The following is a 20,866-nucleotide window of genomic DNA, read 5'->3' on the forward strand; positions in this document are numbered from 1 at the left end:
ACGTATGATGCGGGCGCACTGTACTATGAATTTGATATTGACATAATTATCTTGAAACCTCTTTGCTCAGCAATGAAGTCCTGTTCATATTTACTAAGAAGCAAGTCTTATTGTGTTCAATGGCAGAGTAATCCTAAGTGTTTTAGACTGAAACTGCAGTTCTATCATCCAATTCTGTGTATGTTTGACTATGCAGTCATAAGTCAGATCAAGAAATAGAGAGTTTGCCTGAATTATATGGGGTTACACTCCCCCTGAAATATCAGGATCTCAGTGTTCGTGTGCTCCTGGACTCAACTCTGAGCCTGGATGCCCAGGTTTCAGCAGTGGCCAGGAGTGCATTGACACAGTTAAAATTAGTGCACCAGCTGCACCTATTTCTTGAGATGTCATACCTGGCTATGGTGACACATTCCTTGATTACATCCCGTTTGGACTGCTATAGTGCACTCTACATGGGGCTGCATTTGGAAAGTGTTCGGAAACTCCAGCAAGTGCTAAACACCATAGCTAGAATGCTGACTGGGCCATGTATAGGGAACATATAACTCCCTTATTGAAACAGCTTCACTGGCTACTGGTTTGTTTCTGTGCACAATTCAAAGTGCTGGTCATGATCTATAAAGCCCTATACGGCTTAGGTCCAGACTGAGAGACCGTATCTCCTCCTATCTACCAGCCAGAGCCCTGAGAGTTTTAGGAGAAGGCTTGTTCACTATCCCACCAAGATCACAGGCATGCTTGGTGAGGACACGAGAGAGAGCCTTCTTGGGGACTACTCTCACCCTGTGGAATGCCATTCCATGAGAAGCTAGGCTGGCTCCCTCCCTGCTTGCTGTTTGTTGGCAAGCCAAGGCATTTTTATTTAAGCAGACATTTGATATATAATTGATATCAGGCTGATTTTTATGGAGCAGATGGGTTTCAGTTATGCTTTTAACTTTTGTATATTTTTATGTGATTTTATATTGTTGCACATTATTTTAGTTGTTTTGAATTTTATTCATATTTTTGCTGCCTTGGGTAGCTCCTGGGAGAAAGGTGGGATACAAATTAAATACATAAATAATAAATAAATAAATGTTTGTTCAAAAATAAGTATTAGATTTTCAGTGAGACTTAACTCTAGGCAAATAAGTACAAACTTAATGGCAAAAGTGTCCCAGTTCTCAATACAACAGAGGACTTTTCTTGGCAGCTCAATCCAATGTAAGTTTACAATAAAAAGGACATGCCATTGAATTTGTTCAGGTTTATCCAGAAATAAGGAAGCCTCAACTCACAGGCTGCATGTACTTATGACACTTCAACATGAGGACTAAAATTCCATTAGATTAAAAACAAAACAAAAGCCTGAACAATGAAGTTTACTTCTAAGAGAGCTCTTGCCACATGGACTGGTGTATGCTTCCCCTCTGCATCATCCCAACAAAGTTTATCTCAGTACATGAAAGCTTTTCCATGGCTTTTCTTTCTCTGTTAGTCAAATCAAAGTAGTGAGTGTGGGAAGAGGAAGAATATTGCACGAACAACCACTCCCAAACACAGTCATGTTTCTTGCATGTCTTCTCATGATGAAGGGACAGGAGGGGAAACTTTGTGATTTGTCTGTGTATCCCCATAGTATTTCCATTCACAAATACAGTGGTACCTCGGGTTACGAAATTAATTCGTTCCGCGGCTAATTTCGTAACCCGAAAAACCTTCGTAACCTGAATTGCCATAGGCGCTAATGGAAAAAATAGCTCTCTGCTGCCCTCCGGTGGCGAAATAGCGCCGAGGTTTTTTCGTAACCCGAAAAAACCTTCGTAAGCCGAAACAATAAATCCCTATGGGATTTTTTCGTATCCCGAAAAATTCGTAAGCTGGGTAATTCGTATCCCGGGGTACCACTGTATGTGAAGATGCAGCTAAGCCCCTTTAGTCCCAAAATGGTAGGTACAGTGGGCCCCTGGTATCATCTGGGATTTGGTTCCGGGATCCCACCCATTGTGAATATCAAAACTGATGGATATCTAGGTCTCACTATATACAGTGGAGTATTAAAATGGTGTGCTTTATAAAAATGGCAATAGCAAGCTTTGTTTTTCTGTGGTGGTGGTGGTGGTGGTGGTAATATTTTCAATGCATGGGTGATGGAATCTGTAGATACAGAATCTGTGGATAAGGAGGGCTGACTGTACTCAAATAGGAATGCAGTGGGACAAATAAGCAGTTGTTCTCTCCTAGAAAGTGAGTGGCACCTAGACAGATATCTAGATGGTGGGAATTGACATCAGCCATTAGAGTATTCTGCGAGACTGATGTATTCTGTCACAATTTCATATGTATTGACATTTCTAATGTCAAATTTGTGGTCTTTCATTCTCTTCCACAGAGAGTGCCCTTTTCACCATGCCCAGAATGTCACTGCTTACAGAAAATGGCATTTATCACACTGCATACTATAGCAATGCAATTTAAAGTAGGAGTCCCTGGACCAGTGCTGATCTAAGAGCCATCAGCTGCTGGTCCATGGAGTGTTTCCAGGAAAGAAAGAAACAAACAATTGTGGACCATGGTCATAATTTGGTTAGAGGTATAAATATTCATTACCAAGTCACAATCTGTCAGCCTTACAGGAAAGCAAAGGTTAATCCCTTCTGGACAAATCTTGCCAAGAAAAATGCATGCTAGCCTTAAGGTCACCATAATTAAGAAATGACTTGAAGGCACACAACAGCACTAAAAATGGTCTCTTCCTCCCTCCAGTGGCCAAATTAAATATTGCACCTTGAAAATACATCTTGAAATACAAAAGAAAATCCAAAGCAATGCAAAGAAAATAAAAAGCAGTCCCCATGTCTAATAGTATTCCAATGGTCACTTTCCCTACTCTTCTTCCGCAATCATGGGACAATGATGAATGAGGATGAGAGGTAGCCTTCTCCAAATCTCTAACTATGTAATATCTCCTGTACGGTAACACACATCTTTTCCTGTTCTGTTTCTTTCCCATTTCTACAAATACTGTGCGATGAGCTTAATAGATTTCCATCTTCCAGGCTGTCTGCTTCAACTGAACACAGGAGTGATAACACAGGTCTAATATGTGTGATAACTGGTTTTATAATGAAAGAGATTCCTATCTCTTTCTGTGATGTGATAGGTTTTGGCAAATGAGCAGTGGTTAGAGTGCTGGTAATGAAAAGGATTTTGGAAAATTCAGATTGTGTGAAAAGGAAAAAACTAAAACAAGTTGCGTTTGGGAAAGTTAAATGGATGACTTTGGGAAGTATAGGACAAAAGGCTTTTTGCTAAAGTAGTAGAGGGAAAGAGAGCAGTGTTGAAAGGGATATTGTTTTCAGTACGATCATTTAAAGAGAAAGTGCCCATGGAATGTGGAAAGTGAGGATGATTTCTTTCAGAACATCATACAGAGGATCATGTTCCTGTGCTGCCACCACCACCCCCACACACACACACACACCAAGTGCACCAACAACAGGAAGAATGCTAAACAACTCCAGCAATGCTAGCCCTGGGGGAATGATTACAACTTTAAAAGTTCAAACAGTTTGCTCTGGCTAAGTTTCATACACACACACACAGAGCTAAACTGTGCATATTGAACATAGTTTTTCTTTCCTTACAATCACAATGTAACTTTATATCTTAACTCTTGCAGAACTGCAGTAAATGTCTGTTAATTAAAACTGTTTTCTCAAGCACTTTTTATGTATTTTAAAAACCCTTCTTTGTTTAAATAGGTAAAAAAAAAAACTTTTTATGCAGATCTATGGGCAACGTCACCTATAGCCCTGACAGGGTGGAACAGCTAATCCTCGGGAACCCCTTCTTAGAAAACTTAGCTATTGCTTCATGCTCTCCTCAGGAGCCTCAGAATTGTCTCTCTCTTTTTGGAGTAATGTTGGCTCACTTTTGTTTACCAGCCCTGTGAGAATCTAGACAAAAATTTTGCTCTCCTACTTTCTCAACCTCTAATAGCAAAACTATTAGCTCTGAGGGTTCTCATGTTTGAACTGTTCTATTAAAATTGTTCTGATGTTTGGATTGTTTTACAAGAAGAAAAAGAGGGCCCCAAACAAGTCTTTTTCAGCTCAAAAGCAGTAGCTAGGATGCAGCCTCTTGAAACCAGCTATTGTTCAGCCATGTCCTGAGCATCATTGTTGTTCATGTATAAGGTGACCTTGTTTTATCCACAGATGACAGCTGGGGTAAAAATGATGGACTATGCTACTATAAAAATAGGACATTGTTCAGTCTGCCTCAACCCCTAGATGATGGTGACCTCAGGCTATAAAGTTGTGCTAATTTGCACAGGATTGCCAGTTTTCTCAGAGTAAAATATTACTAACGCCAAAGCTGCTTGATGTTTTATTGTCCAGCAGGTGAAACAGTGATACAGCTGCCAAGAAGACTACTTTACAACCACTTCAGTTACCTCTTTAGCATCTGTTAGTGTTCCTTTTGATCCACCCTCCCACTCATTATATTTTAAAGTAAAGCAGTGGGTACAATTGGAAACTATACTGGCTATAATAATAATAATAATAATAATAATAATAGGATTTATTTATATGCCGCCCAATCACTGGGAATCTGGGCGGCTTACAACAAAGGGGATAATAGACCCTGTCCTCAGGCTTACAATCTAAAAAGACATGATAAAAAGGAGAAGAGAATGGTGAGGGGGGGAGGAGATCAGGTCCAGCATTCTTCTCTCCCTCTGAGGCCTGGACCAAGGCAGATGGACTGGAGGGGGGGGGGGCTCTTCTTCTTCAGGCTAGCCCTGGTGGAGCTGGGCCTGCCTGGTCAACTCCCTCATAGGCCGGAAGATGACAGTTAGGGAAGAAGGAGTCTCTTCTTCCAGGCTAACCCTGATGGAAGATATGGAGTTGAGACTGCTATGGTCTCCTTAGTCAATGATCTCTGTCTGGGTATCGACAGGGAAAGTGTGACCCTGTTGGTACTCTTGGACCTCTCAGAGGCTTTTGATACCATAGACCACGATATCCTTTGGGAACGTTTAGGAGAGTTGGGAGCACTGTGTTGCAGTGGTTCTGATCCTATCTCTCAGGCAGATTCCAGATGGTGATGCTTGGGGACAGTTTCTCCTCTAAGAGGAAGGTTAAATCTGGTGTCCTGCAGGATGCCATTCTGTCCCCAATGCTATTTAACATTTACATGAAGCTGCTGGGGGAGATAATCCAGAGACACGGGGCATGATGTTATCAGTATGCTGATGACACCCAGATATATTTCTCAGTGCCTAGTACTGCTGCAGTGACTAAAGATGGCATCTCCTTCTTAAAGTGGTAATGGACTGGATGAGGAAAAACAGCATAAAACTGAATCCAGGTAAGACAAAGGTACTCACTATAGGACCCCCTAATCTGGGTATGGAGAAATGTCAACCACTCATTTTAAGCTTTAAAAATAATGGAAATGGCCTCAGGAGCTCCCTAAAGGGGCTTTTGTGTGTGTGCATGTGAATAGTCTATGGCACACCTCCCAAAAGGGGTTGTCCATTGGCATGTGTCAACACTTTACTATGGGTGGGTGAGAGGGTGTCACATTAGTGTGTCTCAGTTTTAGTTTTACAGAAACAAAGCCTATTCTTGATTCTACACAGAAACCACATTCCTAAAAGAAAGTAAGTCCTACATCCACCAAACCCACATCTCCACCCGCGAAGCCAGTCACGACCATCAAAGATACAGATCCTTTGAAAATGTCTCTGAGATATACCTGCCCTAACAAATGCAAAGGACCTGGCACTACTGGAGGACCTGCTGCTGTTTACTTTAAAAGTTCCATATGCTATACCATAAAGGCCACTCAAGGGAAGGGAATGTTATGCCCTAGACTAACAAAGCTGCAGCTAAAGCTTCAAACAAGACACAGAGGCAAATAAGCCTATCTCCCCTGCCTCCCCAGGACAACGTCTAATTAGAATAGACTTGAGATGTGTTATTTTAATTTTTCTTTTACTGCTCTGTTGCTTCACAGTCATAACACAACTAAACAGGTGCATCTCCTTTTGTTTTTCACTGGGATCATAATTTTTGTATTGATAACCATGAATGGAATTGTTACTGCTATTGCTATTGTTTTTTTCCTTGATTGTTGTTATACTCAGTGCTCCACACCAATAACCTCTGCTCTAGCTGAACTGTGCAGGCCTAAGGAAATTTCAAAGGTAAATTCTAAAAATGCTATAGATGCCTTAGAGCACATAGCTTTCAGATAAACTGCCAATGCTTCTCATGGTCTCAGAAGATTGTAATGTTGTCTCTTGGCTCCCATTGGTCACAAGGGCACTAAGGATCTGATTGTTAACATGAAATATGTCATTAGAGTCTTTTATCCTATATTTTAAGCAGGCTTCATTTTATTGCAGTTAGTTTCCTAAGGGGCACCAGAACAATCATTGCTGAATTGCTGATATTTCAAATCCTGCTGTAACTGCAAAAGTTTGTACTCAGGGTCAACTAAACAAAAAGGGTTGATAGCTTCCTCAATCCTGGGATCAGAGCAAAGCAAGCCAGTGCTACATCCTGTAATGATCAAGCCAGTCCTGTTCACATAGGAGTGACATGAAAGGAGGAAGGAGGGAAGAATGTTGGTTTCATGCCTAGTGTTTTACTGTGCAAATGCTTGTGAGAACAGGGAACCATCTGAATAACTATCTGTAAGCCACTCTGAGAGCCTTTAGGTGAAGAGCGGGGTAGAAAAACAGTAAATAAATAAATAAATAAGCATTATGTCCAAAGCATGATTGGTGGGATGTGACACATCTATGCCTGATTTGCACCTGAAAGCTAGTCGATTGTGCCATCTAGTGAATGGAAGGACTACTAGCACAGTGGTGCTAGATAACTCCTTCTGTAAAGCTGGCACGATGGGGGCAGAGGAGGGTATAGAACTGTTTCTACAATCACAAATCACATAGAATTCAGTCATAAGCATAATGTCCCAAGTGGATCCTGGCTAAAAATATTAAAATAATAAAATGCAACAACTGTAATAAAACTTGAAGGAGTAATGGTGATGATCCATACAAAAAATAACACAGAAACCACAAAGTCAGAAATGATAGACATGATCTTGTTTCTCAAGTATAATTGTATACAGGTGCAACAATTTTGCTTGCCCAATAGTAGTAAAATATCTAGCTCACCTGGTTTTTTGATGTTCACTCCACCCACTACAGGTAACAGAAGAACCATTTTAAAGGCTCACAAGACCAGGACTAAGCAGAATTCACAAGCAAAGCCTCCAAACATCTTCCAAAGGGAAAAGGTAATAAAAAAAGAACACGGGAGGATGAGTTGGTTGGGATGATTTCTATTTTTCTCTTCCTTTTGTTTCTTTGAAAGGATTGAAAAAATACTAAAATAATTTTGTATAGATTTGTAACATTTTTAATACTTTGATTTGATGGTGAGAGCATTTTGGATGGAAATGGTTGGACAGAGGTGTATTCATTTTTCCTTCCTGCAAATAGTGTATTTTAAATGTTTATCATTTCACTTATGCATCCTGAATATTCTTCATTCTATAGAACAGGAAAAAAAACCCTGGAGCCCACAATTATAATAATAATAATAATTTGTTTTATTTATATACCGCTATTCCAAAGATCATAGCGGTGAACAGAAAATAAGCTAATTAGCAAGTAAGCTAATTTGCCCCCAACAGTCTGGGTATTCATTTTAGCGACCTCGGAAGGATGCAAGCCTGAGTCGAGCTTGGGCCCTTTTGCTGGTCTTGAACTCGCAACCTTATATATAATTATAGCACTATATGCCTACCTTGACTTCATTCTATGGAATCCCAGGGTTTGTAATTTTGTGAGGCACTAGAGTTTTCTGGCTGAGACTTCTAAATATTCCTCCCTAAACTGCAGATCCCAGGATTCAAGGGTAGGGAACCATGCTGGTTAAAGTGAAAACATAGTGCTATAACTATGCAGTGTGAAAGGGTACCAGGACTGGGTTGAGCTTTCCCTACTTCTGGTTGCATGCTGGGACATTAAAAAGTGAAGGTTCAAGTGAACTACACTAAGTATGGGATTGCAGAAGAATATAGACAATGTAGCATAGCATAGTATGTATTTAATAAGTACTGTATATACTCGACTATAAGTCGAGAAATTTATGCCCCAAAATTGACCCTAAAATTTTCGGTAGACTTATATAAGGGTCAGTACATCAGTAGTGCTTAGAAAGGTACTAATGCAAGCAAGCCTGATGCCCTGGCTTCCTATGGGAAAAAAACCTCCCCACTTAAATCTACTTGTTTCTCTCACTGATCCGTTTTGCAAGCCCTGGCTTCCTATGGAAACAAGTCCCCACCTTCAAAAAGGGGGAAAAAGAGGATCTCAACAATTATCGTCCAGTCAGTCTGACATCAATACCAGGAACGATTCTAGAGCAAATCATTAAACAGAGAGTCTGTGAACATCTAGAAGGCAACTCCATAATCACAAAAAGTCAACACGGGTTTCAGAGAAACAAGTCATGCCAGACAAATATAATTTCTTTCTTTGATATAATTACCAGCTTGGTAGATTAAGGGAATGCTATGAATATAGTATATCTTGATTTCAGTAAGACGTTTGACATTCTTGAAAACAAGCTTGTAAAATGTGGGCTAGACAAGGCAACTGTTAGATGGATTTGTAATTGGTTGACCAGCCAAACCCAAAGGGTGCTCAACAATGGCTCCTCTTCATCCTGGAAAGAAGTGACCAGTGGGGTCCCAAAAGGCTCTGTTCTTGGCCCAGTTCTATTCAACATTTTTATCGCTGACATGGATGACAAAATTGGGGGCATACTTATCAAATCTGCAGATGACACCAAATTATGAGGAGTAGCTAATACCCCAGAGGACAAGACCAAAATTCAAAATGACCTGAATAGACTTGAAAGCTGGGCCAAAGCTAACAAAATGAAATTCAACATGGAGAAATGTAAGGTATTGCACTTAGGGCAGAAAAATGAAATGCACAGATATAGGATGGGCGACACCTGGCTGAATGAAACTACATGTGAAAGGGATTTGGGAGTCCAAGTAGACCACAAGTTGAACATGAGTCAACAGTGCAACACGGCAGCTAACAAGGCCAATGCAATTTTAGGCTGCATCAATAAAAGTATAGTGTCTAGATTAAGGGAAGTAATAGTGCCACTCTATTCTGCTCTGGTCAGGCCCCACCTGGAATACTGTGTCCAGTTTTGGGCGCCACAATTTAAAAAAGATGTGGAGAAACTGGAGTGTGTCCAAAGCGACTAAAATGGTGAAGGGTCTGGAAGCCATGCCCTATGAGGAATGACTAAGGGAGCTGGGGATGTTCAGCCTGGAGAAGAGAAGGTTAAGAGGTGATATGATAGCATGTTTAAATATCTGAAGGGATGTCATACTGATGAGGGAGCAAGCTTGTTTTCTGCTGCTCCAGAGACTAGGACCCGGAGCAGTGGATGCAAGCTATAGCAAAAGAGATTCCATCTCAACATTAGGAGGAACTTCCTGACAGTAAGGGCTGTTCGACAGTGGAACAAACTCCCTCAGAGTGTAGTGGAGTCTCCTTCCTTGGAGGTCTTTAAGCAGAGGCTAGATGGCCATCTGCTGGGGATGCTTTGATTTGGATTTCCTGCATGGCAGGGGGTTGGACTGGATGGCCCTTGCGGTCTCTTCTCACTCTATTATTCTATGATTCTATGATTCTAAGATTCTAAGTCTCCATTTAAATCCACTTGCTTCTCTCTCTGGTCCGTTTTGCAAGCTCTGGCTTCTTATAAAAAAAAACCTCTCCATTTGAAACCATCTCCCCAGTCTCTTTTGCAAGTTCTGGCTTCCTATTGAAAAAAACTCTCCATTTAAAACCACTTGCTTCTCTCTCCATTCCCTTTTGTAAAACCTTGCTTTCTATGGGGAAAAAACTCTCCGTTTAAAACCATCTCTCCAGTCCGTTTTGCAATCCACTTGCTTGCTTTCTCAATCTGATGTTAAAACCTCGCCTCCAGCACCTGGGAATCAGTTGGGAGAGGTCCAGAGAAGGAGGAGGGATGGAAGGGGAATCTCCCCCTTTCTATCCTTCCTTATAGCCCCCTAAATTTTATGCTTGACTTATCCACACTTCATCTCAAAATCCAGGATTTTGACCCTGAACCCTTCCCTCGACTTATACATGAGGTCGACTTGTACTCAAGTATATACAGTACTTCTAACAGACAAAGACTAGAAAGCAATGTAGATGTACTGTCACTTGCTTACAATTTTCTGAGATGTGAGCCTTCCAGAGATACCACTCTGATAGTTTTATTCATACAACATTTCTAGGAAACCCATAATTTGTTGAATTAAGCTCTATCAAAATAGAGTCAGGAAAGGAGGGCACAAAAACTAGCAGAAGGTAAAAACTTCAAGACTGTTCACTGATGCATGTACATACAGTACCTGTCACAAATATTATGCACACCACAACACTGTGGGAAGTGTAACATCTGATAGGGTACTGAGGATTGTGCTGGTGTGTGCAGGGGATGGTTGTAGCCTGAGTGTTTCTGTGATCTCATTGGAATGAAGAGGAAAGGGGAAGTCCCACCATAGGTAGATATTCCTTGCATAAGCTTTTGCTTAACAGTTCTTTGGCCCATAATGTCTGTCATTCAGCAGCATGGGAATTTGTATGTCATCCAACCCCAGGACAGATATGATTGCCAGATGGGCTCATTTTTGTCCTATCCCCTATGAATTACTCACTGTCCTGTGAACACCCTATAGTCTTCTTGTTCCATCCCATACCTAGCATTGCTATCCTGTTATGTAATGTGTAGAAAATACTCATTGTCTTGCTGGCCATGATATTCCCTTGATGGTCCCAGTAGCAGTCCAAATTCCACAAGAGATTCTGAGGCAGATTCCCCTACCCTGGCTTCCCCAAGGCAGTTCACACTGCAAGTCCAATCAGCCCCAAGAAGTATGGCCAGTGGTCAAGGATGATGGGAAATGTGATCCAAATTATATGGAGGATCACAGAGTAGGAAATTCTGGGCCATGTGATTCCTTCCTAGCTAGGCTCTACTTGCAAGTAGTGAAAAAAACACATTTCTTTGATAAAGACTCAGGTGTCAGTGGTCAGGAACATGAGGATGAATGAGGTACCTGTAAAGAAAATATATATATATATATATATATGGGCTGTTGTTATACTCTTCTCGCAGTAGACCTATTGTTGTCTTGAATAATAATAATAATAATTATTATTATTATTATTATTATTTATATAGCACTGTAGATTTGGATGATGACTACAGTTACAGGTGAAGAATGTTTTAGGGGGAGAGTTAAATGTGTGATACATGAAATATCTGGCATCTGTGCCTTCAGTGCAACAATGTGGTCACTTGGATCCATACTAAGCATGCAGAGAGAAGAAATAAAAGGAAGGCAGAAAAAGGAGCAATGGGCAACATTTCTGACAAATTGTATCCTTAAGCAGTACATGGCTGAAGTGATGGTCTGGTGCAAGTGGGGCTATATGGATGTGTCTGATACTCGTGTTTCAGACTGCTTCTGCTAAAGATGGGGGGATAATCAAGGAGAGGATCTGGAGGAAAAGAATACAGTAGGTATTCACCATTATATTTACCATAGTATTCTTTGTGTATTGTGAATGGAAATATGCCTCTGGGTTGCCAACATCTGTTACAGCAAGACACAAGGGGAATACATGGTTAGCCAGGAACCTCAGTATTTGGGAATGCCAGTATTGTAGTGGCCCACACTTTCAGGCATATTCTCTCTGTCAATTTCTGAAGATGCAGGAAGATTTTAAAAAGTATTTTCAGATTGCAGTTCAATACTATTAAGTGTGATACAGTAGAAAAGAGGACTTGCTTCAATGGCTTTATGGGGAAGATACATTTTCTCCCCTCCCCACAAGCATGAGCGGAATTTCCCTTGGTTTGCATGATGCTTCTGTTCTTAGTTTTTGATGGGAAGGAAGCATATTACAGCAATGCATTTTGGATAAAGTATTTTGGATTTTGCAGGTAAGGGTACTGTAGAAATTTCTGCAGTTCATACAGCAACTACTATGAGAGCAAGAGACTATCAGGCTACCAGGACTGCATTCAGAGCTGCTATCCTATTGAGCCTAATTTGTATGGGTTCTAAAGAGAAAGGTGTTAGCAAATGCATAAACATCCATGATTGGTATATTGGAGCAGGGGCACAAAAAGGACACTGGAAGTGGAAGGAAAAAGAGGCGCTTTCCTGACACACCCTATTGGGCGCTCTCATTATGCGTGAGGGGCGGGGCTTCCTGATGCGCCTTGCCCCTCGCACGTAACAAGGGCATCAAAATGGTGGCACCCTATACAGATGGGTGCCGCCTTTTTGACGTGACAGACGCTTAGCATCCGCACATCTCGGTGCCCTTGTGACATCGCAAGGGCACCATTGGTGCCTTGCAGAATCACAACGGTGCCACACAAAGAAGTCGCTTTTTGTGACTTCTTTTTGCTGTGCCAGGGAACCGTGCGGTTTGTCTTCTGCGGTTCCCTCACGCAGCAAAGAAGGGCGGCAGCAGACCGCCCTTTTGGGCGGTTTGTAAAACACCAGAAATTGGCTGCTTCAATCCCTTAAGTATCTATATGAAAGCTAAAATCAGGTATTTTTTCACATGCCAACCATCCTCCTCCTCCCTTCAGGTGCTATAAAATACTGCAGTCTGAGGGCTCGTTCCCACTACAAAATATAGCAAATTGCCAATGATCAATTGCAATTGCAACAAAGCGAGGCAAATGCAAAAAAAAACAAAAAACCACCCCACTTTTTTCAGAGAGTTTTTTCTATGTGGTTCTTTTCAGAAGAATTAATTCTGAAGTGAGTTCAATAAGTGGGAATGACAAAATCAGAATCGATTCATTCGGGAGGGGAGAGACAAATGACAGAGAGGTGTTTACCATCCCTCCTCCATTTTTGAAAGATCCACCATTCCCCCACCTCTCAGTGTTGCCTTTTGTTCTTTTTTTAAAAAAAATTAAAAATGATTGAATATTCAATTGATTGATTTTGCAAATACTTGCATAGGCAAGTAGTTGCAAAATCAATCAATTGAATATTCAATTTTATATTTTTAAAAACCCAAAACCATTGTCCTCCCCTTCATCCTCCGTCCCCAGCTCCATGCCTGGCCTTGCCTCCATCCCTTGATATGCTCCTTCCCTGGCCTTGTCGTCTGTTCCCCAGCCTGCTCCTTCCCCTGCCTTGGTTCCATCCCCTGGCCTACTCCTTCCCTGGCCTCCAACCTCCCCCCCCCCCTATTTCCAAGCCAGGCTGCCGCTTACGTAACATATGATTGACGGGGAATTTTGAAGCAGCACTACTAGTGGGGATGACAATTGTGCCTAAAAAGCGATTACACTGGGGTAAGGAAAAGATCCCCTTTCATAGAGGGAACAAGGGACCTTTTGGAATCAATTTCCAAAACAGAACAAGGGTGAATCAGGAATCAATTTAAACTGCAAGTGGGAATGAGCCCTAAGATTGGTAGCAATTAGGAAACATTCCAAGCATAGGTAAAGATTTCATTGTTGTAGATTGAATAACATTCTGCTTCCTAAGCCAGGTTTAAGCTTTCTTTTAAAAAAGGATTTGCAAATCCACTTCCACCCAATTAGGCCAGAGCAAGTGGGTGTTGCTCTTAACTTTGCTGCGTCCAAAAAGAACAATCTTTCATAGCTCTTTCATATTGTTATATCTCTTCTGTTCAAGAGGAAAAGAAATGCACACAAACATTGCACATAGTCTTTCTGGTGGGTGTGTGTGGGTGTGTGTGTGTGTGTGTGTGTAAACATTTAGGTGTTTCTAACTTGAAGACTTGGCTTCTTTCAATTACCATCTTCAATTCCAAAGGTGGGGAGAAGGTAAACCAGAGTCTACTGGTAGTTCTCTAGGTTCTTTGCAGACGTTCAGCAAGAGTTTCCAAGTTCAAATTCTATAATCTTACAAACAACTAAAGATTTTATAAATGGGATTGGTGGGGCTGGATGATTGGGACCAGAGAATGGAAGTTTACATGAACATGGCTTTTAATCATCACAAATGCCTGGGCTGAGTATGTGCTCAGATGCTCCCTTTTCCTAAACCTTTTTACATAGGTCCATCTACCTGACCTCCTGTTTTGCCTATGAGTCCAGTTTGTGGATTTTAGGATTCTAGTAAAAAAGAAAAACAAAATAAATTCTGCAGCTCCTGAAATGACTATAGAACACTTTGTTGCCCATACTTGCCCTTTCTAGTATTGTCTGTGGACTATACGAGGCTGTCTCTTTTCCTGTTATTCCATGGCTTCAGTGCTTTCTCTAGAGAACTCAGATATTATGGTGTCCTTTTGTTCAAATTGTTGTTTGCCTTCCTATGTATTTTCAAACCTCATTGGCAGTAGTTTATGGGGGGGGGGGGGGGGGGGGGGGGATGATAAAATACAGTTGTTGTGGATGGATGCACAAAGGAGTAACAGAGCTTTTAATGACTCCTTTGTGTTCTATCAAAAATTTCCTGCTTTGAAAACTCTATTTACTGTATCATTTCTATAGATCAAGGATGGAGGACTTCAAACCAATTACCCCTTATCTGGAGAGGGGGTTAATTGGTAGAAAGGCTATGTTATCAGTATTGAATGAAAATGGTCAGGAAGTGGTATGTCATCATACACATCACATCTTCAATTATGTGCTACTTTACTATGCAATTATATGCTCCCAACGAACTAGCCAGGAGTGTCTCAGTGTCTCACAGCCACTATGACAATTGTGGATCTGTTTCAAATAATATCTTGCCTCACTCATGCTACTGGTCACACTCTGGCCCTTTTATGTGCTGGATGGAGTGAGGGTGATTGTGGTATGGAGGAACTTGCTGTAGTTCCATTGTCATGGTCAGATCATTACCTCTTTGGGTCCAAATTTATTAACACTCAGAACCTCTGCTTGTGTAGGGGAATATTTAGAATGGTTCACTCCTGGGGTCTGATGGATCCAGATAGATTCCTGACAGCTCTTGGAGATTTTCCTATCAGCTTGACAGATGTTCCTATCAAAACCCTGATAGAACTCTGAAATGGGAAAATGGTCAGGGCACTGAATAATTATTCCTTAGCATCCCCTATCATGGAGTAGCACCAATCTCATTTAACATGGCCTAGAGTCTACTGGAAGATCTATTCCATGACCACCAATAAATTATTCTTTTCTGCTACTATGGCATATGCAAATAATCATCCAACAGCACCTGGGCAGACACATGCCTTATTTACATATTATTTGGAATACTGTAACATGCTCTATATAGGGCTGTGTTTGAAGAATGATTGGAAACTTCCATTGATACAAAGAACTGCTGCTAGAGTGTTAATTGGCTGGCCATAGGAAATATGCATCTTGCTTACTCCAGCAGCTCCACTGGCTGCTGATCTATTTCTGAGCAGAATTCAGTGTACTATTTATAACTTATAAAGCCCTCTTGGCATAGGTCACAAGTGACTGATAACTCAGCCATACCTTGAAAGGAAGCAGAACGATAAATTGTAAGAGTGATTGAGATGTTTCAGTGTTTTTTACAACACATGGCCTCTTTAGAAACAAGCCTGTATCCTTTTTTTTATGCTATCTGCATCTTTGGAAATGAGGAGTATATATTTCATTCTAAATCTTGGCTATTTCATCTTTTCCTCCCAACAAACTGAAATGGCAATGGAAGCTTATGGGAGGAACATGAGAGTATACCAGGAAACACCCTGAGAGCTTTTTTTTGGAATGTTTTGAGATGCATCACAAAAAAGTGACTAGTCTGAATAGCAGACTATACTGATATGATCTTTCTTATGTAGTTGTTTCATATATACATAATGTTGAAATATAAGTGAAAAGCTTTACCAACCAGACACTCTGATCTCTGTGCTCATTACTGTGAAAACTGAATGTTTTTTTTTTCTCTCTAAGCCTAATTTTGGCAAAGGCTTTCCTCAGGATGACAACAGGCAAGAGAAAGATGTGCTGTATAAGCCCAGCTAGAATACTAATGGTGGAAAAACTTGGAGTGACTAAGGGGCTATACAGACTTTACTGGCTGGATTGGGGCTGTGGCAACCTCATGCTGCAGCCCCGATCCAGCCTCTGAAGAGTGCAAAAAGGAACCGCAAAAAGCAGCTCCTTTTTACAGCCTCTAAGGCAGGGGTAGGCAATCTTTTTGAGCCGGGGGCCAGGTTGCTGTCCCTCAGACAACTGGGGGGCCGAAGCCAAAAAAAAAAATTAAATATTTTTTTTAAAAAATTAAATATATAAATAAACCAGGACAAATGTAGGATAAAAAATTTCAAATGGAAGACACTTTTTAAAAAAAAAATGGAGGACATGCAAAAAAATTTGCTGATTTTTAAAATTTTTTTAATATAAATGCATGTTTCTGAGGCTTTTATAGACAATTGCCCCGCAAAGGCCCCGGCGGCAATCAGCGGCAGGACCAGGCTGGGGCTGGTCCCAAGGCCTCGCCAGGCCGCATCCGGCCCGCGGGCCGTAGGTTGCCTACCCCTGCTCTAAGGTGAGCCATAGCCATGGCAGCACGGCTTTATGATGCATCTTCGGTACTGCATCATGTGGATTCAGCCCTGGAGGGGCGTTATGATGGCATGTTCCATGTGGACCGGCAGGCACCAAAATGGCATCCTGGGGACAGGGTTAGGGGATCCAGCATGTGGACGCTGCACCCTAACTCCATCCACAGGCTGGCACAAAGTGCTGATCTGTATCAGGCCTAACTGAATGCACTATAGTCTGACTGAAAGTTTGTGACAATGAAAAAATTGATCTTTACTACCACTGCATTTACACATAGTCATTCAGAATTGACTTTCAGGTGATCTGGATTATGAGAACAACGTGCTTCCCACTTTGTAGCCCATTGCTTGTGTTCATTACATCTTTTCAGTGATTATTATTTCCACTCTGGAACTTTATAGGTCATAAGCAGCATTTTGAATTGTGCCTGGGAAGGGACCAGTAGCCAATGAAGTTGTTTCAACAAAGTATTTTTTGTTTCCCGTAATCAGCTATATAGAAACAAGTTGAAGCCAATAGTAAATTTGTTGAAATGTAACTACAGTGTGCCCATGTGCACATTATACACCCGGGTGCGCATTATACGTTGCTTTCAGCATATGCTGAAAGTAGCACCACTTCTTCCAGTGCCACACAGCAAAAGAAACAATGGTGTGCGTGCCCATGGCGCAAACAGCACCACTTCTTCTGGCACCACGCAGTGAAAGAAACAATGGTGTGCGTGCCCATGGCGCACGCACCACCATGAGCACAAGCCCTGTTACTTGTAATGGGGCTCGAGCATACGCGTTTTTACATGGGGGGTCCGGAATGGATCCCCCATGTAAAATAAGGGTGCACTGTATAACTCAAAACACTTTTAAAATCATTATTGCACATGTCTGTATTGTATTTTTGCATGTTTTTGTATTATTTCACAGCCAGCAAGAAAGTTAAGCTCTAAAATATATTTTAAAAAACAATTTATACTATGAAGGAGTCTTCTAAGGTTGCATAATACAGGTGTCTTATCTTCAAACATCTTAATTAGCCTATCTTTAAGAATGATCCCTCTTTCCATGGCTTCTTCCAAATTGGTGTCCCATATCTCATTCTCCAGGACAGTAACCAGTCTCCATGCTCAACAAAACTATAAAGTTCCATAATGATACTTGCAGACCAACTTTCTCCTGAACACAGAAGCCATCTGTCTGCAATCTGTCTGAGTTAAACACCTTATGATGTATCATATCTCTAGATTTCATGCAGGTGTGTCAAAAGAACAAAGCCATTATGGTCAGTTGGATTTCCCAATATATGTCAAAAGAAAAGCTGTCAATCTGTTTCAAAATCAGGATCTGATTGGATTTAGATTGAACCAGGACTTAATCCAAATTGCCAAATCAGGATCCCAAACTAAGTGGGAGGTGGTGGTTTACACTTGTAGGACCTCATGCAACATATACTTATGTAGCATTATACCTGGAATTTATAGATGTAATTCTTGGCTTTCTTCTTTCACAAGAATAACTAAAATATACATGTACATCACTTTTAAAAAATCTTTGACACCGAACAAACTCTTTCCCCATCCTCCTTTTGTTGCATCAATTCCCACAACACAGCATGAAGCAGTAGTACAAGCCAGCACTTGAATGATGTGACAAGTTTTAATTGAGCTATAAGATCTCTTTTTTAGTCAGCTATTGTCAGCTTAGATATATAAAGGGTTTTTTTTCCTACTACACACCCACACCCATACATACATACATACATACATACATATTGCACCCTTTTCTTATGTAGGGGATCTGTCCCACCCACCCACCCACCCGTGTAAAAGAAATTCTGCATATTTCACAGGCACACACACCATTACTCCTTCCGGTGCGTGGCGCCGCTTCTTCCATCACGGCTTTCGGTGTATGCTAAAAGTCACATATTATGCCCCTGTGTATGATGTGAGCACACTGTATTCACTTTACACTTGCTTAAACTTGAATATCATTTGCCATTTTACTGTTCATTCTCCGCATTTGAAGAGAGGATTTGGGAGATCTTCACATTCTATGTTGGTTCTCATAGCTCTTACAAATTCTGTGTCTGCAATAAACTTAGGGGCTGTGCTAAGGGGCAACCTGGAGCTGCCCCTGTTCCAGCCAGATCAGGACCATGGCAACTGCACACTGTGGCCCCAGTCTGGCCTTTGCAGGGTGCAAAAAGGAGCCACAAAAAGCGTGTGATAGCCTGCAAGGGTGTGATAGCCACAGCAGCACAGCTTTACAGTGCTCCTTTGGTGTTGCATCGTACAAACGCAGCGCCAGAGGAGCACCATGATGCTGCACATCATGAGGTGCAGCGAGCGGTGTCACGCCACACTGGAGGTGGAGCTGAGGTGTGCATCATGTATACACTGTGCCCCAACTCCACCCCAAGCCAGCCCAAACTGCTAGTCTGCACAGCCCCTTTGCCACCTCACTCTTCAACCCTATACTGATTGTAAACAAGTTAAAAGCACTGGTTCCAATATTACTCCTTGGACAACATCATTGTTCACATATCTCCATTGTGAGTAATGGATACCCCTATTTTACAACTTTACTCCATGGTGAGAGCAAATATGAGGGCAGTCTCTTTTGTTACCTAGGCCTCAATTCCTGTGCCAGGGAAGCTGTCTATATGGGCATCCTACTAGACTGCTCAGTGTTTCTGGAAACCACCATGAGTGACTCACTTCTGAAGCCAGAATGAGATGCCAAACAACAATCATGGTTGAATGCTTCATTCTGACTTCAGAGTGAGCAACTAGCAGACATCCCAGGCAGCCCATGCATACAGCCACCTCAGCACAGGATCAGAGAGCCAGGAAATGGAGGAGGTTGTTCAGAGTTAGCAACTGGTGACAGCAGCAGATAATCACATGGCTGGGCACCTCATTCTGTCCTCAGAACAAGCAGCTAGTGACAGCAGCAAATGCCCCAGGTGACTCAGTGGGATGCCCATGCAGATAGCTTCTCTCATGCAGGAATGGAGAATTTGGGTGTTATTCTCCAGTTCTGATGCTGAACGTGACAGACATCATCCAGACTGTTCACATCATAACCAGGTTTTGGGCTGGGTATCGTCTGAACAGGACGCCACCAGAATGGTTGGAAACAGACCCAAGTAGACAAGGCCCTACTCTCTGCTTCCTGATCCTTATCCAGTTTTCGAGCACTTTTGCTTTTGAGCTCTTTAAGAACTCTTGGGTGGACACCATTTGAATTAGATGGTTTATTGTCTTCAAATATGCCAATAAAATATCAGATGTTCCCATATTGGTGTAATCTTCTTCATTCAGCCCTCAGAATGATTAATTCAGTCATGGATAGCTCCTCTCTTATCTTCAGCAGTAAAAATAGATTGAAAGAAAGCATTTATCTTTATCTTCCTTTAATTTCATTGGTAGGCAGTGCCACAACCATCTTTCTGCTCCTGAATGAATATGTGTGTGTGTGTGTGTGTGTGTGTGTGTGTGTCTGTTGTTCAGTAATATGCTCCTCAAAATCCTAATTTTTATCCCTAGTTTTCTGCTTAAATTGTGTTAATTTCATCTCATTTGGTCAAAAATTCCAGTTTCTTAAAAATTTCCTTCATACTGTTTATTAGCTATGATGCTGAATGCTTGGATTTTGTACTTCCTTTTTGATCAGGAGTATGCAGTTTAGCTGAGCCTTTATTAAGATAGTTTTGCAAAGATCCCAGACATTCTAGACAGATTTTATTCTTCCCTGGTACTTTCCCACTCACACATAAATTAAATTTGATAGCACTGTGGTCATGATTCAACCACACTCATATCTTACACTTGGTCTCAAGCAATACTGCTTACAATTAAATGAAATATTGTTTCTCCTTTGTTCAGTTCCAAGACATAAAACAATCATTTAGGAAAACTAGACATTTTACCCCTTTGTTATAAGCACTTATACATTCAGTAGAAGGATTATTAATACTGCCCATTACTACAACATCTTTTACATACATCTTTGATTTTATCATCCATCCAAGATGAGCATTTTTTGTCAGAGGATTGATTGAAATAATAATACCACTACACTGGTACCTCGGGTTACGAAATTAATTCGTTCCGCCGCTCCGTTCGTAACCCGATACATTTCGCAACCCGAAAAAGGCTTTCCGCTAGCACTGGAAAGCCGCTAGCCGCGCTTTCCGTTTGAATTTCGCGCCGAAAAAATTTCGTAACCCGAAAAAAA

At 41.3% G+C, this 20,866-nt stretch overlaps 1 protein-coding gene across 1 annotated transcript in view; it reads left to right on the forward strand.

The window, feature by feature from the left end:
- The first annotated feature begins 7,216 nt into the window (after positions 1-7,216).
- The window catches only part of LOC121929283 (transmembrane protein 68-like), a 33,786-nt gene continuing 20,136 nt past the window's right edge, over positions 7,217-20,866 (forward strand). The window contains exon 1 of the mRNA XM_042464670.1: positions 7,217-7,305. The gene's annotated coding sequence lies outside the window, so the exon portion shown is untranslated. The remainder of the gene's footprint in view (positions 7,306-20,866) is intronic.

The sequence above is a fragment of the Sceloporus undulatus genome, chromosome 4, assembly GCF_019175285.1.
Source record: "Sceloporus undulatus isolate JIND9_A2432 ecotype Alabama chromosome 4, SceUnd_v1.1, whole genome shotgun sequence".
NCBI classification, from domain to species: domain Eukaryota; kingdom Metazoa; phylum Chordata; class Lepidosauria; order Squamata; family Phrynosomatidae; genus Sceloporus; species Sceloporus undulatus.